General features: G+C 42.2%; 1 protein-coding gene across 8 annotated transcripts in view; it reads left to right on the top strand.

Moving 5' to 3' along the window:
* Nucleotides 19,017-20,968, top strand: part of ZNF280D (zinc finger protein 280D) — a 128,045-nt gene continuing 126,093 nt past the window's right edge. For 3 of the 8 annotated variants that reach the window (XM_018054251.1, XM_018054253.1, XM_018054248.1), the window contains exon 1: nt 19,181-19,315. The gene's annotated coding sequence lies outside the window, so the exon portion shown is untranslated. Of the gene's footprint in view, nt 19,316-20,968 lie in introns of all 8 variants that reach the window. The other 5 variants (XM_018054256.1, XM_018054255.1, XM_018054249.1 and 2 more) reach the window with 4 other exon arrangements.

The following is a 20,968-nucleotide window of genomic DNA, read 5'->3' as shown; positions in this document are numbered from 1 at the left end:
TTGAAACAATAACCAAGCATATTCCAGAACTGATGAAGAACTTTATTTCTAATGACTTGGCCATCTCGTTATAGCTCTGAAATGTTTGCAGTGTGGGCTATCCCATTTAAAAAATACTGCTTCCTCTGTGCTATAAAAATTAGAAACTTCCCTTACGTGTTGCTTACCAGATATGTCATTTAAAATGCCACGTTCATACATGATAAATTGCCATTCTAGCCATCTTGGACCAATATTATATTCAAAACACAGGCCAAGTGTTGGGACTATTCTATAATAAGAAAATAATAGTACTTACATCTTGATGCTCTATGGATATTTTAGTATAAAAAACATTTTAATGGCAATGTGTAGTGGTGGTATTTACCATTTTCCAGATGGTAAATTATTGTTGCCATGCTTTATGGTGTGGACTCTAGAATATCAGTTATCCATTTGTCTATAGTTTAGAAGGAACACAAATGAGTTTCTAAAAACAGTCTCATTTTCATTTCTGGTACTTTATTTCTTTGGTGCAACTTCAAGTACCAGGCGGAATCACTTTCCATACAGACAGAAAACATCAGTGCTATCCCCAGCTCTGCTGACTGTTAAAACATAAGGCTCTGTATTTAATTATTGACAATGAATAGCTGTACTGTATTCTCAGGGGGTTAGTCCTAAATTAAGAGTTGTTCACTATTTTTCAAAAGCTCGGGTTAAAGAAACACTTAGAAGGACTGCCTAAAGGATTTGCATTTCATACATTTCTCCAAATGCACTGAAATCTACTCCTGGATTAAGGCATACCACCATATATAGAATCTTGCCTATGATGACTCGATAACAAAATTATTTTCTGGTTTGAATTCAAGCATAGTTTCACATTCCTAAGAAGTTGGTTTGCTTTTTGCATTAGGACAGTATGATGCTTGCCTCACCTCTCTCTTTTAACTGATTTTCTTCTTTTTAACTTATTTATTTTGCCATATTGTTTGTATGTTTATATACTTTCTTTTTTGAAACAAAGCATTGCTTAGATATGTTTCAAAACATTAATTGTCTAAATATTTTTGCACTCATCATCAGAGCATCTAAATATGTAAAGCAAATACTAACAGAAATAAAAGGTGAAAGAAACAACAGTATAATAATAATAATTGAAAACTTTAATACTAGATAGGTCAGAGAATTGATATGGAAACAGTGGATTTGAACAACACTATAAACTAAATGGACCTAACACATATAAACAACATTCCATCCAACATCAGGAGAAAACATTCATCTCAAATGCACACAGGTCATTCTATAGGATATAGCATATGTTAGGCCACAAAACAAGACTTAGCAAATTTAAGAAGACTGGAATTATATCACATTGGTCTGAAACTAGAAATCAGTTATAGGAGGAAAGCCATAAATTCACAAATATATAAAAATTAACAACACAATAAGCAATTGCTTAACAACAATAAGCAATGGATCAAGGAAGAAATAAAAAGTGAAATAAAAAATATCTTGAGACAAAGTATAATGGAAACACAACATACCAAAACTTATGAGATGCAGCAAAAGCAATTCTAAGAGGAAAGAAGTTTATAGTGATAAAGGAAAAAAGCAAAGAAAAGAAAGACCTCAAATAAGCACCCTAACTTTACACCTCAAGAAACTAGAAAAAGAAGAACAAACTAAGTCCAAAGCTAGCAGGAGAAAGGAAATAAGAACGATTAGAGCAGAAATAAATGAAAGAGAAAACAGGAAAACAATAAAAAATATTAGCAAAACTAAGAGTTGGTTCTTTAAAAAAGATTGACAAATCTTTATTTAGACTAATCAAGAAGAAAAGAGAGATAACCCCAAAATAAAGTTATAAATCAAAGTGGAGACATTACAATTGATACCACAATAGGATCATAAGAGACTATAGTGAACAATTATATGCAAACAAATTAGAAAACCTAGAAGAAATGGATAAGTTCCTAGAAACATACAACTTACTAAGCCTGAATCATAAGAAAACAGAAAATCTGAACAGACTAATAGAGGGTAGAAGAATTAAACTAGTAATCAAAAATCTGCCAACAAAGAAAAGTCCAGGATCAAGTGGTTTCACAGTTGATTTTACAAAACATTTAAAAATAATGCCAATACTCAAACAATCCAATTTAAAAATGGGCAGAGGATCTGAACAGATATTTTCCCAGAGAACATACAGAAGTCCAGCAGGTACATGAGAAGTTCAGCACCACCAATCACTCAGTTCAGTTCAGTCACTCAGTCGTGTCCGACTCTTTGTGACCCCATGAATTGCAGCACGCCAGGCCTCCCTGTCCATCAACAATTCCCGGAGTTCACTCAGATTCATGTCCATCGAGTCAGTGATGCCATCCAGCCATCTCATCCTCTCGTCCCCTTCTCCTCCTGCCCCCAATCCCTCCCAGCATCACAGTCTTTTCCAATGAGTCAACTCTTCGCATGAGGTGGCCAAAGTACTATAGTTTCAGCTTTAGCATCATTACTTCCAAAGAAATCCCAGGGCTGATCTCCTTCAGAATGGACTAGTTGGATCTCCTTGCAGTCCAGGGGACTCTCAACAGTCTTCTCCAACACCACAGTTCAAAAGCATCAATTCTTTGGCGCTCAGCTTTCTTCACAGTCCAACTCTCACATCCATACATGACTACTGGAAAAACCATAGCTTTGACTAGACGGACCTTAGTCGGCAAAGTAATGTCTCTGCTTTTGAATATGCTATCTAGGTTGGTCATAACTTTTCTTCCAAGAAGTAAGCGTCTTTTAATTTCATGGCTTCAGTCACCATCTGCAGTGATTTTGGAGCCCCCAAAAATAAAGTCTGACACTGTTTCCACTGTTTCCCCATCTATTTCCCATGAAGTGATGGGACCAGATGCCATGATCTTCATTTTCTGAATGTTGAGCTTTAAGCCAACTTTTTCACTCTCCTCTTTCACTTTCATCAAGAGGCTTTTGAGTTCCTCTTCACGTTCTGCCATAAGGGTGGTGTCATCTGCATATCTGAGGTTATTGATATTTCTCCCGGCAATCTTGATTCCAGCTTGTGTTTCTTCCAGTCCAGCGTTTCTCATGATGTATTCTGCATAGAAGTTAAATAAGCAAGGTGACAATATACAGCCTTGACGTACTCCTTTTCCTATTTGGAACCAGTCTGTTGTTCCATGTCCAGTTCTAACTGTTGCTTCCTGACCTGCATACAGATTTCTCAAGAGGCAGGTCAGGTGGTCTGGTATTCCCATCTCTCTCAGAATCTTCCACAGCTTTTTGTGATCCCCACAGTCAAAGTCTTTGGCATAGTTAATAAAGCAGAAATAGATGTTTTTCTGGAACTCTCTTGCTTTTTCCATGTTCTGGTGGATGTTGGCGATTTGATCTCTGGTTCCTCTCCCTTTTCTAAAACCAGCTTGAACATCAGGAAGTTCACAGTTCACGCACTGCTGAAGCCTGGCTTGGAGAATTTTGAGCATTACTTTACTAGCATGTGAGATGAGTGCAATTGTGCGGTAGTTTGATCACTAGGGAAATGCAAATCAGAACAGTAATGAGATATCACTTATGCCTGTTAGAATGACTATTATCAAAAAGAAAGAACTGACAAGTGTTGTTGAGAGTGTGGAGAAGAGGGAAACTTTGCACATTGTTGGTAGGAATGTTTGCTAAGACAGTAAAGCTTGGAAAAAAACTTATGTTTGGTGAAAGATGTGAACTAGATTTATTGTGGCGATCATTTCACACTACATGCAAGTATCAAATCACTACTTGATTTGATACTCAAACTAATGTATAGTTTGTATATTTGAAATAGTATATGGTTGTATGTCAGTTATTCCTCAGTAAAATAGTTTAAAAAAAAAAAGAAGAAGAAGAAGAAGCAGAATCCAGTGACTTAAAACAGCAAGTTTATTCTCTTGTTCATAGTTCTGTGGGATGGCTCCAGGGTCTGAGCTCTCCAGTGCTAGGTGTAGGGCAGTTCTATGTGTCCCTTGTCTTCGAACCAGTGGCTGCTTAAGGTGTGTGATCTATTCCATATGTCTCACTCTGCGGCCCAGGCTAAATAATCACCAGCCTCTTGGGACATACTCTTTTCATCATAGGAGCAAAGGAGGGCAAGCTCAAACACTAAAGCGTATTTCAAGCCTCTGTCTGATTTACAAATGCTGACATCCCATTAGCCAAAGGAAAACATATGATCAAGCCCAACTCCAGTAGAGCAGGACAGTACAATTGGAGTATACAGAAGGAAATATTTGCTTCAGTTCAGTTCAGTCACTCAGTCGTGTCCGACTCTTTGCGACCCCATGAATCGCAGCACACCAGGCCTCCCTGTCCATCACCATCTCCCGGAGTTCACTCAGACTCACGTCCATCGAGTCAGTGATGCCATCCAGCCATCTCATCCTGGGTCATCCCCTTCTCCTCCTGCCTCCAATCCCTCCCAGCATCACAGTCTTTTCCAATGAGTCAACTCTTCGCATGAGGTGACCAAAGTATTGGAGTTTCAGCTTTAGCATCATTCCTTCCAAAGAAATCCCAGGGCTATCTCCTTCAGAATGGACTGGTTGGATCTCCTTGCAGTCCAAGGGACCCTCAAGAGTCTTCTCCAACACCACAGTTCAAACGCATCAATTCTTTGGTGCTCAGCCTTCTCCACAGTCCAACTCTCACATCCATACATGACCACAGGAAAAACCATAGCCTTGACTAGATGGACCTTAGTCGGCAAAGTAATGTCTCTGCCTTTGAATATACTGTCTAGGTTGGTCATAACTTTTCTTCCAAGGAGTAAGCGGATATGTACAAAGCGCTGTCGGAGAGAGCAAAGAGGGTATTACATCAATCAACATTCTTGGTCGTAAACAATAGAAACAGGCTCTGGCTTATTTAAACAGAAAAGGAATTTATTAAAAAGTTATTGGTTAGTACATAAAGTCTCTTGGAAGGTCTAAAAACCAGTTGCAGAGACCATGCATCCAGGAACAATTTTCTAAATTACACAGAACTAGGCTGGAAAGGAACTAGCACAGACATTCCAGCTAACTGTCTGTACCACTATCTCTATAACTACTGGTACTATTGCCTCGAGATGGCTACCCTCATGGCTCAGTGGTAAGGAATCTGCCTGCCAATGCAGGAGACACAGGTTCAACCCCTGGGTCGGAAAGATCAGCTGGAGAAGGAAATGGCAACTCACTCCAGAATTCTTCCTGAGAAATCCATGGACAGAGGAGCCTGGGGCCTACAGTCCATGGGGTCGTAAAGAGTCAGACACAACTTAGTGACTAAACAACAATTGTCTCTAGAACTGATGTTAGGTCCCTTGCCTACTGCTACATATTGTCAGAGTGCTGCCAACCCTCCCCCTCCAAATCCATGCTCTTTGGTGCCATTAACTTCTCATTTGTAACCTGGGGTAGAGGTGCCTGAAAGTGAAAGTGAAAGCGAAGTCGCTCAGTCGTGTCAGACTCTTTGTGATCCCATGGACCCTCCATCCGTGGAATTTTCCTAGGCAAGAATACTGGAGTGGGCTGCCAGTTCCTTTTCCAGGGGCTCTTCCTGACCCAGGGATTGAACCCGGGTCTCCAGCATTGCAAGCAGATGATTTTACCATCTGAGCCACCAGAGAAGCCACCAGGGAAGAGGTGCCTGGCAGATTCTAAATCACGTGCACATTCTCTGACTACTGGGAGGTGGGAAAGTTAGTAGCTGGCACTTTCAGTTTCTGTGGAGATGGAAACCTCTGTCCCATAAGAATGGGGAATATTTCAAACATAAGTAGGGTACTCAGATGCTGCTGTTGTTGATTAGTCACCCTATGGTGTCTGACTCTTCACAACCCATGGACTGCAGCACAACAAGCCTCTCTGTCCCTCACCATCTCCTGAAGTTTGCTCAAGTTCATGTCCATTGCATTGGTGATGCCATCCAGCCATCTCATCCTCTGATGCCCTCTTCTCCTGCCTTCAATCTTTCCCAGGATCAAGGTCTTTTTCAATGAGTTGGCTGTTTGCATCAGGTGACCAAAATATTGGAGCTTCAGCTCCAGCATCAGTTCTTCCTATGAGTATTCAGGGTTGATTTTCTTCAAGATTGACTGGTTTGATCTCTTTGCTGTCCAAGGGAATCTCAAGAGTCTTCTCCAGGACCACATTTTGAAGGCATCAATTCTTCAGCATTCTGCCTTCTATACGGTTCAACTCTCACAACCATACATGACTACTGGAAAGACTATAGCCTTAGCTATACAGACATTTGTCGGCAAAGTGATATCTTTGCTTTTTAACAGACTGTCTAGGTTTGTCATAGCTTTCCTGCCAAGAAGCAATGGTCTTCTAATTTCGTGGCTGCAGTCACCATCTGCAGTGATTTTAGAGCTCAGGAAGAGGAAATCTGTCACTGCTTCTACCTTTTCCCCTTCTCTTTACCATGAAGTAGTGGGGCCAGATTCCATGATCTTAGTTTTTTTAATATTTAGTTTTATGCCAGCTTTTTCACTCTCCTTGTTCACCCTTATCAAGAGGTTCTTTAGTTCCTTTTTGCCTTCTGCCATTAGAGTGGTATCATCTGCATATCTAACTCAGATGCTATGTGGCACACACAAAAGAAAAGAATGAGAATTTTTTATTACGAGACAAATGAGGGCAGAGTTATCAGGGAAGGTTTCCCAGAATACGTAAAATTCAAGTTAAATCTTCTCAGAATAGATAAGGTTCAGGTTAAAGAATAAATAGGAGATAGAAAGCTGAAGAAGGGTAACAAGGAAAACATGGTACATTTGAGAATCTGAAAGGAGTTTGGTATGGCTCAACTACAGTGTATAGGGGTGGATGTGGATGAAGTGGCAATGAGATCAGGTTAATGAGAGAAAATGAGGAGACATCAAAAAAAGCCTCATGCATCAGTTAATTCATCAGGTTGTGGTGTAAGAAACAGAAGCTACTTTAGGTATTTTAGACAGAAAGGTATTTAATACAGGAAAATGTAATTTTAGGAGAAAGGCTGGAGGAATACAACTCAAGGGGCTGCTATGATTTCGAAGCTGATATCTAGGATTCAGGAAGCTGTTGCCGCCACCATTGATGTTGCCTCAATTGCCTCTCCTGTCTGTGGGGCTGGTGAATAGATACTAGAACATAGCTACTGCAAATGCCTGTAAGAGTCACCTCTTTATAACCTTGCTTGCCAATAGAAAATACTATAACAGAAGATAACTTCTACTTTGTTTTCTTCCAGATTCGGTGCAAGTGCATCAGACTGGCAGAACCTACTACACGTAGAACTCCAGCAACAAGGCTATATGGGGAATATAGTTTTTAGCTTTCTATCATCTTCAACTAGAATGCGAGTAGAATGGCAATTCAAGTATTTAATCCACAGTATCCAGCACACTATGCTAAGGAGCACAAATGGTTTTTAAGAACTATGTAAAAAATTGATGTATTTTTAGAGCCTGGGTGTTATGTACTTAGATTTGCTTTTTAGAGAAGTGTTTTAATGACACTGGAAGGAATTAATTTGGAAGAATTCAATAGAAGATTTTCTCACTCAAATGAGATAGAGTAGAGGAACTAGAAATCCCAAATAGGGGAAGGATCAGAAGGTAGAGACGGTAGACTCTCCCAGACTTGGTACAGGATTGATGACTATGGTGGGCTTTAGAGAAGGAAAAGATAAAGGTTACTCCCAGGTTTTAGGATTGGAAAATTGGAGGGATTGTGATATGGTTCAACAAAATGGAATGTGCGTATGCATGCATGCTCAGTCATGTCTGACTCTTTAAGGAAAAAGAGAGGGAGCATAATGGATTAAGTTTTAGAAGCATTGACTTTTTTGGTCCCTGTTATACATCCAAATGGGACTGTCAAGTAAATGATAAGATATATATGGCTCTGATGCTTTGAAGATATAAATTCATGAATCATAAAATGAAATGAAATAGAAATGAAAGTCACTGAGCTAGGCAAATTCAGTAACAATGTAGTTGGATAACTCATACTAGCTACCCAAACAAATGACCCCCAAATCTCAGTGACTTAACATATTAAGATCAATTTATTATTCACCTCGAGGTCTAGTGTAGACTGATGTGTTTAGTGGGGGAGGTGTTTCTCTTCCATCAGTCATTCAGAAATTCCAGGTTATTTATGCCCAGTACAGTCTCCAGGAATTCAGAATACTCTAGTGGATCCTCTGTACCAATTAATGAACAACAAGATCTTCGAGGATCTTAAGTGATTTCGGGGACTGGGCTAGAAGTGATGTTAGAATATAGCTCTTCAAACTAACTGTAGCAAAGGACAACTTTTTAAAAAACTTTCTAATCTCTTACAGACTATTTTGTAAAAGGCAATAAAAATGTTGTGAGACTAAAATTTCTATAAAGGTTTCTTTAAAAAAATTTTTATTTAGTTAGTTTTGGCTGTGCTTGTCTTTGTTGTTGCTTTCAGGCTTTCTCTATTTGCTATGAATGGAAGCTACTCTTCATTGTAGTGTGAGGGCTTCTCCTTGTGGTGGCTTCTCTTACTGTGGAGCACAGGGTCTAGGCAAGCTGGCTCAGTAGTTGTGGTACATGGGTTTAGCTGCGTCATGGCCGACCCCCCATCAGGAACTGAACCCATGTTCTCTGCATTGGCAGGTGGATTCTTAACCATGCCTACTAGGGAAGTCCCTTTGAAGGTTTCTAAACACTTTCATTTGTTGTACTTACCTTGTATGGATCAGAAACGAACAAGTCATAGAATGACTCTGGTCTCTGAACTGCACCTTTAGTAGCCCTGGTATAAATTGCTTTTGATGACATTCCATGGACCTGAACAAGCCATATGCTGCCACTTGAATGTAAAAGAAATAGGAAACGTTCAAAGGAAGAAATGAAGTGATGGTCTCTAACTCAATCCATACTTCTAGTCCCAAATATCCATTTTTCCCTTTCTCCCTTATACTAATCCATCTCCAAAGTATATAATCCAAAGTTTCATCAAGTTATTGCATGTAGCTTAAAATCCTAGTTGGTATATACATCTCTCCATCAGATCTAGATGACTTCTTGTGGTCTGGTAACCTATAAACAAACATTATACTTCTCTTATCAGACTTACACCCAACATACAGTGGTAGACGTGAGGAAGGATAACTGCAAGACACCTTTGTTAGGAACGGAGAAGAATGAGAGACACAGCACCCACTGTTTCATAGCAATTCTGAAATCCTGGTTCCAAACTGTTCTGAAGGGCCTCTATTCCAAGGGTGAATAAATTTCCTTGAATAGGTGTTTTTTGGGGGGAGATTCTGTATTAGGATCTAGAGACAGAAGCAATATAAATAACTAACATCTATCTAATAAATTTCCATGTATGATATCTATATATCTGTATATATAGCCAGAGAACCAGGAAATCTGGTGATATAGTTCAGTCCAAGTGTGAAAGTTAAGAACCAGGAGACCTAATGGTATAAGCCATGGTTTGAGTTCAAAGGTCCAAAGCTGATATCTGAGGGTAGGAAAAGGTGAACTTTCCAGCTCAAGCAGATGGCAAATTTGCCCTTCATCTGCCTTTCTGATTCTCATCAAGCCTCAGCAGATTGGATGCTGCCCTCTACATTGGTGGAGGCAGTCTTCTTTATTCAGTCTACTGATTCAAATGATAATCTCTACTGGAAACACCTTCACAGGCACACCTAGAAATAATGTTTTATTAGTTATCTGGGCATCCCTTATCCAAGTCAGACTGACACACAAAATTAACCATCACACACACTTTCTTTATTTCCTCTGGCTCTACCCTTGGGAAGTTTTTCTTGTCTGTAATCTTCCTTGGCCATATCTGAGTAAGAGTGTATAGCTCTCATTAAAGACTGTATAGCTTTCATACTTGAAGAGCCTAGGGTCAACCAAAGATGGCTTTATAGCTTAATCAATTAAAAGTTATTTCAGATTAGGTTTATAGATAACTTTGGCAATACAATTTCCTCAACAAATGTAGTAGAGACTTCTGATCCATCTGTTTCCACTCATTTCAATATGTCATTAATAACATCTGAAGTTCTTTCTGAGCCTTAGACTGAGTTCTGTTGGATCATACAAAAGCAAGGGAATTCCAGAAAAACATCTACTTCTGCTTCATTGACTACACTAAAGCCTTTGACAGCGTGGATCACAACAAACTGTGGAAAATCCTTAAAGAGATGGGAATACCAGACCCCCTTACCTGCCTCCTGAGGAATCTGTATGAGGGTCAAGAAGCAACAGTTATAACTGGACATGGAACAACGGACTGGTTCCAAATTGGGAAAGGAGTACGTCAAGGCTGTATATTGTCACCCTGCTTATTTTAGCTTCTATGCAGAGTACATCATATGAAATGCTAAGCTGGGTGAAGCACAAGCTGGAATCAAGATTGCCGGGAGAAATATCAATAACCTCAGATATGCAGATGGCACCACCCTAATGACACAAAATGAAGAGGAACTAAAGAGCCTCTTGATGAAGGTGAAAGAAGACAGTGAAAAAGCTGGCTTAAAACTCAACATTCAAAAATGAAGATCATGGCATCCGGTCCCATCACTTCATGGCAAATAGATGGGAAAACAGTGGAAACAGTGACAGACTTTATTTTCTTAGATTCCAAAATTACTGTGGACAGTGGCTGCTGCCACAAAATTAAAAGATGCTTGCTCCTTGGAAGAAAAGCTATGACAAATATAGACAACATATTAAAAGGCAGAGACATCACTTTGCCAACAAGGTCTGTCTAGTTAAAGGTATAGTTTTTCCAACAGTCATGTACAGATGTGAGAGTTGGACCATAAAGAAGGCTGAGCACCAAAGAATTGACGTTTTTGAACTGTGGTGCTAGAAAAAACTCTTGAGAGTCCCTTGGACTGCAAGGAGAGCAAATCAGTCAATCCTAAAGGAAATCAATCCTGAACATTCACTGGAATATTCATTTGTGACCATGGGGTCCCAAAGAGTTGGACTTGACTGAGCCACTGAATAACAAAAAGACTGAGTTCCCCAGAAGCACATCCTGAGAAGGGAGTTTGTGAACAATGACTTACTAAGAGCACTGCACAGGAATAGGAAGAGCAGAACAAGGGAGTAGAGGAAGCTAAGTGTATCACCCAGGACCCAGTTAGGTGGCAGAAGCCTATTAGTTATTTTCACAAAGAGAATTTAAAATAAAGAATTGTTAAAGCAAAAAGAAAACATTAACACTTATGGATATAACAACTACAGGAAGCAGCAACCACTTCTAGGACTGAGGGAACTAAGACAAGATGTTTGAATGACTTGCACCATTTTGTTCATTTTGGGGCTGCTATTACAAAAATACCTCAGATCGGGTAGCTTAAACAACTAACATTTATTTCTCACAGATCTAGAGGCTGAGAAGTCGAAGATCAAGGTGTGGCAGAGCTGGAGTCTGGTGAAGTCTTCCTCGCTTGTGGACAGGTGCCTTCTGGCCATATGGAGAGAGAGGGAGGAAGGGGAGAAAAAAGAGAGGAGAGAAGAGGAGAGAACGAGAGAGGCACCTCCCAAAGGCTCTATCTCCAAACACCATCACACTGGGGACTAGGGTTTCAACACAGGGATTTTTGAGGAGGTACATACATGCAGTTCATAACAAACTCTCAGAAGCTTGAAGGATTGGCTCCATGGAGCTCAAACTCAGTCTCTGAGAAAGGTGCACTGATCAGCTAGTGCTGGAACCTCTGAGCTTGGAGGAGAGGAACCACAGAACTGGGACAGTTAGGGAGGGGGTGATGGTGGCTGGTGTTGATATCTCTATGGGGGTGCAATAAGACTAGTTCTGCAAGTGCTGGGAAAACTGTAAACCGGATTCAACTTCTGCTACTGGAATGAGTTATTGCTGCTGGGACTATAGAAAGTTGCTGGATACATCATGGCAGGAACATAAAACAAACAGAAGTAAACAGGAAGGAGCAAAGCCCTCTTCCTCCTCCAGCCTTGCAGTCTCCTTCAAGTGTCCTCTGTTGGCTGAATATAACAGGGAGCAGCTGGCAAAGCACAAAACTAATTTGCAGGTTCCCAGCTCCTGCATCACAAAGCTGAGTTAAGAAGGGTAGCTTTGCAGATAGTTGAGTTGTGCATAAGCAACTTTAGATAAAAAGCTACAGAGGTAGCTTCAGCCTGATCCTACAGGAGAATTCAGGAGTGTAAAAGCTGTCTCAGAGTTTCCCACCCAAGCCAGGGGAGCTAGGGCTTTCATATGCCTACATTTGTCAGTCCTTGGTTAGGAGCTTGCTCTAAAGGGTATTTACCAGGCTACTTCCAGTCTCTGTGAAGGCAGGCAAAGTGACTCCAGTAGGCTAAGCACAGTCCTCTGAAAAAGAGCTGCAGGTCTTGGCTGCTGGACACAAGAGTATCTTGAAACTTGGGGCAAAAGGAGCACCTAAAAAGATGGATAGACATCCAAGAGTCATGGTTGAAGTACCAAAATATTCACTCTGGAGACATTGTTCTAAAAGCTGCCTTATTTCTCTACTTTCTCGATCAAATCTCTCTCTCAATTTAATAGCGGCTACTTTGGAGACACCAGAAAAACATCTATTTCTGCTTTATTGACTATGCCAAAGACTTTGACTGTGGGGATCACAATGAATTGTGGAAAATTCTGAAAGAGATGGGAATACCAGACCACCTGACCTACCTCTTGAGAAACCTGTATGCAGGTCAGGAAGCAACAGTTAGAACTGGACATGGAACAACAGACTGGTTCCAAATAGGAAAAGGAGTACGTCAAGGCTGTATATTGTCACCCTGCTTATTTAACTTCTATGCACAATACATCATGAGAAACGCTGGGCTGGAAGAAGCACAAGCTGGAATCAAGATTGCCGGGAGAAATATCAATAACCTCAGATATGCAGATGACACCACCCTTATGGCAGAAAGTGAAGAGGAACTAAAAAGCCTCTTGATGAAAGTGAAAGAGGAGAGTGAAAAAGTTGGCTTAGAGTTCAACATTCAGAAAACGAAGATCATGGCATCTGGTCCCATCACTTCATGGGAAATAGATGGGGAAACAGTAGAAACAGTGTCAGACTTTATTTTTGGGGGCTCCAAAATCACTGCAGATGGTGATTGCAGCCATGAAATTAAAAGACGTTTACTCCTTGCAAAGAAAGTTATGACCAACCTAGATAGCATATTCAAAAGCAGAGACATTACTTTGCCAACAAAGGTCCGTCTAGTTAAGGCTATGGTTTTTCCAGTGGTCATGTATGGGTGTGAGATTTGGACTGTGAAGAAAGCTGAGTGCTGAAGAATTGATGCTTTTGAACTGTGGTGTTGGAGAAGACTCTTGAGAGGGTGCAAGGAGATCCAACCAGTTCATTCTAAAGGAGGTCAGTCCTGGGTGTTCATTGGAAGGACTGATGCTAAAGCTGAAACTCCAATACTTTGGCCATCTCATGCGAAGAGTTGACTGATTGGAAAAGACTCTGATGCTGGGAGGGATTGGGGGCAGGAGGAGAAGGGGATGAGAGGATGAGATGGCTGGATGGCATTGCTGACTCGATGGACATGAGTTTGAGTGAACTCTGGGAGTTGGTGATGGACTGGGAGGCCTGACATGCTTCGATTCATGGGGTCACAAAGAGTCGGACATGGCTGAGCGACTGAACTGAACTGAACTGAACTGAACTTTGTAGACATGCTGGTTAAAGGGTAAGTTCTGGAAATCTAATGTACAGCATAATACTGTAGTGTATACTAGAAATTTTCTAAGAGGGTAGATTTTAAATTTTCTCACCAGACACACACACACACACACACAGAGTAACTACCTGAGGTATGAATGTGTTAATTAACCTGATTGTGATAATCATTTTACAATGGATATGTATATCAAATCATCATGTTCATTTTAAGTATATACAGTTTTGTCAATTATGCCTCAGTGAAGCTGGAAACAGCTACTAACTTGAGGCTATCAAAAGAATAAGTGCTATCCTTATCTGAAATAAAGGAGTAATCTGTTCTTGCCTAAGGTCTGAGTCTTTTTTTTTTTCAAACCTTACTTGGGCTTCCTTGCTCAAAGCCTTTTAAATCACCTCCCTTTCTCTTTGGAATGTAGAAGTATCATGGTTTTAAACCCTGAAAGTCCCCTAAATGCTAGATTCTCTCTATTCCCTTTCATTTCTGTTTGTAATTTGGTTCATTGTCTTCCATGCTAATCTCTTTCTGGTAATACCCTTCTAATCACATAAAGAAATCACCAACATCCACCATTAATACTGCTTTCTGAGCTCTTCTCTTAGAGCTACAAATGATGTACGTATTCTGATCTGCTTTCTGACATATTGTAGGCAACAGTTTCGCCACTGCTTGATATGAATCTACAGTTATTCAGCCTACTATGTTTCATTTTCCACAGTTTATTGTGATCCACACAGTCAAAGGCTTTGGCATAGTCAATAAAGCAGAACTAGATGCTTTTCTGGAACTTTCTTGCTTTTTCCATGATCCAGCGGATGTTGGCAATTTGATCTCTGGTTCCTCTGCCTTTTCTAAAACCAGCTTGAACATCTGGAAGTTCATGGTTCACGCTTTGCTGAAGCCTGGCTTGGAGAATTTTGAGCATTACTTTACTAGCGTGTGAGATGAGTGCAATTGTGCCGTAGTTTGAGCATTCTTTGGCATTGCCTTTCTTTCGGATTGGAATGAAAACTTACCTTTTCCAATCCTGCGGCCACTGCTGAGTTTTCCAAATTTACTGGCATATTGAGTGCAGCACTTTCACAGCATCATCTTTCATGATTTGAAAGAGCTCAACTGGAATTCCATCACCTCCACTAGCTTTGTTCATAGTGATGCTTTCTAAGGCCCACTTGACTTCACATTCCAGGATGTATGGCTGATGATACCACCTTATAGCAGAAAAGGAAGAGGAACTAAAAAGCCTCTTGATGAAAGTGAAAGAGGAGCGTGAAAAAATTGGCTTAAAGCTCAACATTCAGATAACTAAGATTATGGCATCTGGTCCCATCACTTCATGGGAAATAGATGGGGAAACAGTGGAAACAGTGTCAGACTTTATTTTGGGGAGCTCCAAAATCACTGCAGATAGTGATTGCAGCCATAAAATTAAAAGATGTTTACTCCTTGCAAGGAAAGTTATGACCAACCTAGATAGCATATTCAAAAGCAGAGACATTACTTTTCCAGCAAAGGTCCGTCTAGTCAAGGCTATGGTTTTTCCAGTAGTCATGTATGGATGTGAGAGTTGGACTGTGAAGAAAGCTGAGCGCCGAAGAATTGATGCTTTTGAACTGTGGTGTTGGAGAAAACTCTTGAGAGTCGCTTGAACTGCAAGGAGATACAACCAGTCCATTCTAAAGGACATCAGTCCTGGGTGTTCTTTGGAAAGACTGATGCTAAAACTGAAACTCCAATACTTTGGCCACCTTATGCGAAGAGTTGACTCATTGGAAAAGACCCTGATGCTGGGCAGGAGGAGAAGGGGACGACAGAGGATGAGATGGCTGCGTGGCATCACTGACTCGATGGACATGAGTTTGAGTAAACTCTGGGAGTTGGTGATGGACTGGGAGGCCTGGCGTGCTGCGATTCATGGGGTTGCAGAGAATCAGACACGACTGAGCGACTGAACTGAACTGAACGTTTCACTATTTCCTACATGACTGCTCTGCTAAACTAATGCCACATATTTTAGATTTTTGTTACAGTAGGCCATTTCTATTATTAATCAGGGTAGATGATTGTTACTAGTGTAACCAACAAGTCTAAAATTCTAGTGTCTTAACCCAATAAAGATGTATGTTTTGCTGTAAACAGTACAATGAGAATTGATGAAGTGAATGTGCTCTGTGCAATTATTAAGAGACCCAGGGTCTTTCAATTTAATATTGCTGCCATTCCTTAGTTCCTCAGAGTTTTCTGTCTATGACTGACCGATGTATGAAAAACAAAAAGGAACTATAAATCACTGGAGGTTTTAAGGGTCAGGTTTAGATTAGGCAATCACTGCTTCTGTTTATATTCCACTGGCCAGAAACAGTCACACAGCCTGAAGTAAAAGTAAGGGAGCTAGGAAATGCGGATTTCCTGGATACACAAAGGAAAATAAGATGGCAAATATTTATCTTTGTCCCTACCGTTAGGATACTTTCGGTTGCAGATAAAGAAAACCAAACTAATAGTGGTTTTTTCAGGTAGGAAAGCCAGTTTCTCTACTCTTTTATATTTAGTTTTGGAGGGGTCTGCAAGTTAAACTGGGCTTCACAGGTGGCTCTGCTTTAGTCGCTTTAGTCGTATCTGACTCTGTGCAACCCACCGACGGCAGCCCACCAGGCTCCCCTATCCCTCGGATTCTCCAGGCAAGAACACTGGAGTGAGCTGCCGTTTCCTTCTCCAATGCATGAAATTGAAAAGTGAAAGTGAAGTTGTTCAGTCGTGTCTGACTCTGAGCGACCCCATGGACTGCAGCCTACCAGGCTCCTCCGTCCATGGGGTTTTCCAGGCAAGAGTACTGAAGTGGTGTGCCATTCCCTCTCCACCCAGGTGGCTCAGTGATAAAGAATTTGCCAGCCAATGCAGAAGCCGCAGGAGACACGGGTTCGATCCCTGGGCTGGGAAGATCCTCTGGAGGAGGAAATGGCAACCCTACTCCAGTGTTTTTGCCTGGAAAATTTCATGGACGGAGGAGCCTGGCGGGCTACATTCCATGGGGTCACTAAGACTTAGACATGACTGAACAACTATGCACACTTGCACACAAATTAAAGCGACAAAAGACAGGTGAGCAAGAGAAAAGATTTTAAACATATACCACTTTATGGGAGTTCACAAAGAGATGTGACTCAAATGGGTAGCTAAAATTTGGGGCTTATATACTATTTTAATAGACAAAGGAGAGGTGGAGAAAGGCACTTGTATGAAAACAACTTCTTAGAAGCGGGTTGGGGGAGAGAGGGCATTTATAGGAAAACAAATGACTTTTAGGAAAGATAAATGGGTTCTTAAGAGAATGAAAGTGAAGTCGCTCAGTCGTGTCCGTCTCTTTGCGACCCCATGGACTGTAGTCTACCAGGCTCTTCAGTCCATGGAATTTTCCAGGCAAAAGTACTGGAGTGGGTTGCCATTTCCTTCTCCAGGGGATCTTCCCAACCCAGGGATTGAACCCGGGTCTCCCACATTGCAGGCAGATGCTTTACCACCTGAGCCACCAGGGAAGAATAGATAGAAGATATGATGGTTTTGTGATAATATCTGCTTAGGTGCAGTGACATTTCTCATAGTCTCCAGTGATGAGTTAGTCTTCCCTAGTTGCTTCCTGGGAGGAGATACGTGACAATTGACTTCTTTTGGGAGGGAGGTTCTGCTTTTAGTTAGATAAGGGATTTCAGGAACTTAAACACCTTTAACTAAAAATAATTTTTATGCCACAGTGGCTTATTTTGGACCCCTTTAGCCTAAACAGAAAAGGGAATTCATTAGCTCATATAACAGAGAAGTCTAGCAGTAGAATGGGATTCAGGTTAGGTTTGATTTTGGAGGTTTATGATGCTCTCAGGGATTGACTTATTTTTTCTATGATATATTTGCCCAGCCATTCCTCCTCCACATGTTAGCTTTACTCTCAGTTGGCTCTCAGTAGCACACACATGAGAAAGGTTGTACCTCTTCTGGTATTCACATTCTAATGCCACATCATCCAGAGAAAGAAAGAACTTCTCTTTTGTTCACAATCAAACAAAAGTCCTGGTCTTTACCCTGATTGATATATGAAACAGTAACTGTTCAAGGGAGGGAAGGGTATTCTGATCGTTTTAAGTTAGAGGCAATATTCTTGGAGTTGGGGTGGTGATTATTCTGCCCAAATTTGGGTGAACACAATGGAATTGTGGAAGAGGTGGGAAATCACTTATACCCATTACAGTTAGGGAAGAGTGGCATATGATCTCACTTAAGGAGGATGAGTACTATGAGGATGCTTAGCATGTACAGAATGTAAAGGGGCAGAAAATACAAGTCAGAAGAAGCACTTAAAAATGATGGAAAGGTGTGGACAGTGTCAAGAGAACCAAGACAGTTGTGTTCTAGATCTGAGCCTGGAGTTTTGAGGATGAATAGTGAAATACATCATCCAGTTTGTTGATTTCACTCTCACCAGATAACCTTTAAAACGTGGCTCCTCATAGAAACATTAATGTGTACACAATTTTCTGGTTTTCATTGCAGCTATGTTTTTCACCGGAGGCGGGGGAGGAATAAATAGGATTTTTTGTTTATACATCAGTCTTGAGTAAGTTTAGTTGGCATAAATGTGGTAATCAATAAGGAAAAAACTAACGATAAACGCTAGAGAAAAGCTGGGGGGAGTCTAGTTGAGAATGAAGAAACTGATTCAAATATGCAAGAAGAATTAGTACGATCCAGTGGCTGAATGGTGTATATTAAGGATCTAACGAGGCAGATCACTAATTCAGATCACTTCTGAGAGTTAGATCACTACTGTCATCGATCTTGTGAGGACAACTGGGAGAAGAAACTTTCCTTACAGATCAGTACAATGTTTTGCAGGTATTTGTGCAACCAGTATCTTAGCAGGTGTTCTTGTAAATGCACGTGTATTTTGTACTTGTTTTCGTTTTTTAAGTTATTACAAGCACCCATGGAAGCTAGGAATTAAAGGAGACGGAAGCAAAAATCGCGTGTTTGAAACAGATTTGGCAAAATTAACCAATTATTAAAAGAACCTTCTCTACTTCTTTTTCTCATCTTGCGTGTCGTCTCCGCTCAGGCACAGTACTTCTTTTTAATGGCGCCTCTCTTCTTAGACCTTCTTACTTTCCAAGCTTACGGAGAACTAGCTGTTACACACAGGGAGGTCCTGGAACTCGCGTTTCCACGTCTTCAGATTCGATGCGGCCCCGATTTCGGGATTGCTGGCCAGCAAGTAGGTGGCACCCACGACCGCTCCGACCCCGACCCAGTCTCTGGCAATCGGCGGCTGCTCGCTCGTGGAGAGCCGCGGGATCCTTCGAGGGCTCGCGACGCGGTGCACATGCCCGCGCCCGCCTCCCGCGTCGGCGAGAAGAAAGGGAGTCCGGACGCGCAGAGGCTGACCCGGAGCCTACCCATGAGGCAGCGCGCTGACTCCACGAGAGCCCCCCCCTGCCCACGGTTCGGCCGCCTGCTCCGCAATGGGAGCCGCCGCCGTCGCCGCCGTGTAGTTTTTCGTGCTCCTCCTTTTCCTCCTCCTCTTTCTCCTCCTCCTCAGGGCCCCAGTCAGGCCGATCCGCTCCGCTCACGGTAAGCGCCCCCCGCCCCCGCCCGCCCACGCCCGCCCCGCGTTGTAGCAGGCAGAGGCCCTCCCGCGCGGCCTGCGCCGCCTCACTCCGGGGGCGCCGGGCTGGGGGTGTCGGGGCCGGCGCGGGTCGCCGAGAGCGCCCAGGGCGCGGGGGTGGGGACCGGCTGCGCGGCGACGGCCGGACCGCCATCTTGCGCCGGCCCCGGCGGGGGAGGGACACCGGCGCGACGCGGCAGCCGACTCCGGGTGGCGGGCCGGGGCCGCGCAGGCCACCGCTGCCGCCTTCCCGCCCCGCCTCGCCCCCCAGGGCTTATTTGCCCCTGGCCTGGTTTGGGTTTTTCTCTCTGGAGGCTCCTCCCTTGGCCTTCCGTGTATTTTCTGCTGCTGTTTGCCAGGAACCCGTGCGCTTCTCGCTTCGGCTCTCCCCCGAGTCTCGTCAGTCGGAGGCAGAGAGACCAAAGGGCTGCCGAACCTTGAGGCCTCGTGGGCCTTAGGGCCCAGGTTCCTCCGCCCAGGTGACCAGTCATTCCCCGCTCACATCCGCCTTCTTGTCAGAGGGCTTCCCCGATCTGTCCTAGACATCCCGTTATTGTCTGCAGGAGAGGGGCGCTGAGGAGAAACATGGACTTGGTACACAATTTCCTAACGGAGCTTGCAGGTTCCACTTCTGAGATGGAAAGAATGATGTCATTCTGAGGTTTTATCCTGCTCTAGAGATGGAGGGAGTTCGGCATTCCGGACTTCTTTCAAGTGTTAACGTTTTTATGGAACGGTTGACTAGAGAGGAGAAACGTCAAAGTGAAGCCGCTTCTGCAAGCACGCGAGACCTTCGTCCGGGGGGCTTCTCTTTGTTTACCAGGAGTTGTTAGTTTAAAAAAAAATTCTGTGAACCTAAACCTGATTCATTTATTGTTTTCAGTTTGTAACTGTGTATTAAGAATTTGACGTCTTTTAGCGGCATTAAACCATTAAAAAATTGAAACAGAGGACCGATTGAAAGCACAAAAGCCACCTCTCTGCAGTCGTGAGGAGTCCTTCTTTGGGGGATTGGTTTTCCTATTCAGGCTGTGTTTAAGCAGAAACTTACTGTGCCTGTGACCAAGGCACTGATGTGCTTAGAGAATTAAACTGGGGCTTTGTGCTCTCAGTGTTTTAAAATATCAGTACAAATACCGGTATAATTGTGTCCTGCATTTGTATCGATCATTGCTACCACCTTCCGATATGTATCTCCTAACCCCTTCTACAGTGATCTGTGATGCTGGAACTGATTTTGCAGGTGAGGAAGGAGAAATCAGGGTGAGAGGTCTTGAATGAAGTCATGAGTAGGAAGCGATAGAGCCATTTCTTGAATCTTAGGTCTTCTTATTCCTCGTTGAGTATGCAATTAACTTTAATTTTTTTGTGTGAGAATGAGGTGAGTGAGGAAAAGAGCATAGGCACACCTGCAAAATTTAAGAAAGAATATTCGGTTGCCCTTTCCGTTGCATTTTTAAGAATTTATTTCTTAGCTTTATAACTTTTCGTTAATGTAAGTTTTCATGTTATTCTTCCCCCCGACCCCACCATTGAAGAGTTGATTGAATAGCCCGGTTGAGCCCTCATATTACTACCTAGTTTTTACAGTTGTTAGTCTTTTGCCACATTTGCTTTAT

The sequence above is a fragment of the Capra hircus genome, chromosome 10 (assembly GCF_001704415.2).
Source record: "Capra hircus breed San Clemente chromosome 10, ASM170441v1, whole genome shotgun sequence".
Lineage (NCBI taxonomy): Eukaryota > Metazoa > Chordata > Mammalia > Artiodactyla > Bovidae > Capra > Capra hircus.
This window is presented reverse-complemented; position numbering and strand designations above follow the sequence as displayed.